A 3794-nucleotide genomic window follows, 5' to 3' on the forward strand; every position below is an offset into this window, starting at 1 on the left:
GCAGGTTGGACACGTCTGCAGCAGGTTGGACACGTCTTCTGCAGGTTGGACACATGTCTGCAGCAGGTTGGACATGTCTTCTGCAGGTTGGACATGTCTTCTGCAGGTGGACATGTCTTCTGCAGGTCGGACTGCATTGGCTCGGGCCTGCACCGAGCAGCTCTGTCCTCGCGCGCTGCAGCGGAACATGAGAGCTCTGTTTAATCTGCAGCCCCCGCAGGGCAGAGACATCCCGCTCCCAGCGCCTGATTAGTCATTAGGGCCGCAGCTCTGAGGTTCCTCTCCGCCGCCAGTGACCTTGAGGACAAGCGTTTTGCAGAAAACGCGTAAAAACTGCGGCGTTTCAAACCAGAACAAACCGCCGCGGGTCTGACGGCGCAGGCCGTGGACCGACACGCGCACACAAATGTTGCGGTTTTCCCCTCGAATCGTCGGTGTTTGGTGGGTGAGAGGAGCAGAGAGGAGCTGAGAGGAGCTGAGAGGAGCAGAGAGGAGCAGAGAGGAGCTGAGAGGAGCAGAGAGGAGCAGAGAGGAGATGAGGGATGGTGCTGAAGCTGAGGAGGAGACGCTGCTGCATTCCGATGGAAACGACGCAGTGAATGTTTTCACCTCCTGCACACAATCCCTGCTTCCTGCGCGCGCCCAGGCGACAAACACACACATCTTAAAGCAGAAATGATGTGAACACGCGCACACGCCTCTGCAGAGCCCGTCAAAGGCCAAACGGCTCGTTTCAGGACGTTTTCCTGTTGCAGTTGACGGATTTGATCCTGTTTGTGTTTGCGGAGGTGCGCAGGTGGCTCCCCCCGTCTCCACCTGCAGGTTTCACATTAAAACAAACGCATCACGCACATGTGCACCAGCTCTTACCTCCTCAAAGCCTCTGTCCGCGGATGATCTGTCGGAACCAAGCAGCTCTGCCTTCTGCAGACCGGTCCAGAACCACCACCCCCTTCTCCGATGGAAGCGTTCACCAAACGGGGTTATTCTCCAACAACGTTCGCCTTCTTAAAACGCACTCACGCACTAACACACGCACACCTCGGCAGTGATGAAATGTGTGGTTTTGTTTGATTTCCCCCCGACGCTTGTTTCCAGATGAGGCGCAGCAGGGACCGATCCCAGATCAGACTAGGAGCAGCGCATCACAGCTCCGGTTGGCTTCAGCCGGATCCTGTCACGTTGTGTACTGAGGAGGATGAGGAGGATGAGGAGGATGGGGAGGAAATCAACATGCTGCAGGTGAGCAGTGCGCAGGATCTGCTCAGGAGTTCCCAAACCTTGAAGGGAAAGATTTCTGTCATTTGGAACCAGCAGGTTCCTAAAAGTTCCTTCAGCCTGATGCATGGAAAACCCACACAAACACCATCTGCTGAAGATTCAAACTATGATCTTCATGAGACCTCTTCTGATTTTAAATCCCAAATTAAAGCTCATCTTTTTGTCTCCATTCGCAGAGTGAAAAGAGGGATTGTCCGTGCATGTTGGGAGCATGCTAACAAAAAATAAGTGAGGTACCAACTTCTACTTTGATGTGTGGGTGCATCTAGACATAAGAAAGTTTCCTTTTGGTTGCCACGTCAAAATCCAATATGGCCACCACCACATGTTTTTGGAAACTATGCTTTTTAGTTTTTATTACATAAAAGTATAATGTCCTCAAATGATCGGGGTGGCTGAAGATTAATTTATGAGGGCTAAGGCCACCATTGACCACCTCCCAGCTCCGCCTTTGCACCCCGTTGGGGATGACCCCTGAGGAAGGGAGCAGCTGAAAGAAGAATTCAGTTTATTTCTATAGCGCCAAGTCAAAACAGAAGTCATCTCAGGACACTGAACAGAAACATTCATATTTTAAAATAATAATTGAACATTATTTATCTGAGGAGCAGCTTTGAGTTTAACTCCATCACAGAACTGTCATCTTGAGCAAGCATGAAGGCGACAGTGGAAAGAAAAAACTCCCTCAGAAACCTTAACCCTGCAGGTTCAGGACAAGAGGACCATCTGCTTCGACCGGCTGGGTTTGGGAAGAACAGATACACAATGGCAGGTCAAGAATCACATGTTAAGATAGAAATAGTATCAAATGAAAAAACTATTTAATTTTAACAATTCATTTAAGGAAATTAGGCCAGTTTGTCCTCCAGTAGTGTAAACCTATAGCAGCATAACAAGCCAACCCTAACTATAGGATTTATCGCAAAGGAAAGTCTTTAGTCCAGTCTTAAAACTGGACAATGTGTCAGCCTCATGGACAGAAACTGGAAGCTGGTTCCACAAGAGAGGAGCCTGAGAACTGAAAGACCTTCCTCCCATTCTGCTGCTGGAAACTCTGGAACCACAAGTAAACCTGCAGTCTGAGAGTGAAGTGCTCTGTTAGGAAAATATAGAACAATAAGATCTGGAATATAATATGGAGCTAGGTTGTTGAGAGCTTTGTAGGTTAGAAGTAAGATTTTGAATTCAGTTCTGGATTTGACAGGGAGCCAATGGAGAGAAACTAAAACTAAAAGGACTTTTGTTTTTACTTTTGTGTTTTAATTTGTGTACAGCACTTTGAATCTGTAAGATTGTTAAAGTATTAAAAAAAAAAAAGTTAGATTGAATAAAAAAACTAAAAAAACAAAAACCTCCAAGAGAAAGATGTGAATCAACGAGGTTTTGGTAAAACTCTTGACTCAGTGCCGGCCTGATGCTCTACAGCTCAAACAGATTTCAGAATAAAAGCATCATCCACAGTTCTACTGGCAATCAAAATTTAAGATCTATGATTTTCACAGATTTTTCCACGAAATGTTCGACAGTTGATGACCTCACACTTTCAAATTGTTTAAAATGTTCAAATCTTTTTTGAAGAAACTGTTTTTAGTCCCACAACTTTGTTCAGTGCATTCACAAATTGTGCAACAAAACATGGACCTTTTTTCTCCTTTCAGTCTCACGGCCATAAAACTGTCAGTTTTACCTTAATTTCCACAAATTCAGTTATAATTTGGTGCAACAGAAGGTACATAGCTCTTACATAAATCAGTGCAGAATCAAAGAAATTGTGTTCAACATGTCTTCTGCCACTCACGATTCAAACTTTAAGATATAACTTGTTGTTTTCACACAACCTTGTCTGAGGCTACTTTTCAGGTTGAGCTCCTTTTCTGTGGTCAAATTTTGTTTCGCTGTGTAGGACCCTGAACAATGAGGCAGCTGTTTTGCAGTGCTGTTCATAATTTTAATACAATGTTTTATCTGTTATGTAGAAACTGGTGATGTGATTCAATAAAAGTAGTCTGCATCAGATGAGCAACAAGTTCACTACGTAATAAATAATAATTGTTAATATAATCACCCATCTCGCCCTGTTTTCACTTGGGCAGTTCCATTTCAAACTCAGGTCCTCGACCAGTGGCCTGGGAGTTTGAGGGTTCTGTTCAGTATCTTAGCTGTTCCTAGGACTGAGTTCTTATGGACAGAGGTCTCTGAGGTTGTTCCTGGGATCTGTTGGAGCCACTTTTCCAGTTTAGGGGTCACAGCAGCACTGAGCGCTTCAATGACCACTGGGGCTACCGATGCTTTGACTCTCCACAACTTCTGTATTTGCTCTTTCAGCTCTTGGTATTTCTCCAGTTGCTCCTTCTTCCTGATGTTGCAGTCACTTGGGATTGCTACATTGTCCCCTGTCTCTCGCACAGTAATTGATGGATATGGACAGTAGTGACCCTCGCAATCTGTAAAGGAAAAATCAGGTAGGGATGGATGGATGGATGGATGGATGGATGGATGGATGGATGGATGGA

General features: G+C 45.4%; 1 protein-coding gene across 1 annotated transcript in view; it reads right to left on the reverse strand.

The window, feature by feature from the left end:
• The window catches only part of vsnl1b (visinin-like 1b), a 15027-nt gene extending 13842 nt beyond the window's left edge, over positions 1-1185 (reverse strand). Inside the window, exon 1 of the mRNA XM_037695140.1 lies at positions 871-1185. The gene's annotated coding sequence lies outside the window, so the exon portion shown is untranslated. The remainder of the gene's footprint in view (positions 1-870) is intronic.
• Between the last annotated feature and the right edge of the window lie 2609 nt (positions 1186-3794).

The sequence above is a fragment of the Nematolebias whitei genome, chromosome 21 (genome assembly GCF_014905685.2).
Source record: "Nematolebias whitei isolate Nwh7 chromosome 21, NemWhi1, whole genome shotgun sequence".
In the NCBI taxonomy this organism is placed as follows: domain Eukaryota; kingdom Metazoa; phylum Chordata; class Actinopteri; order Cyprinodontiformes; family Rivulidae; genus Nematolebias; species Nematolebias whitei.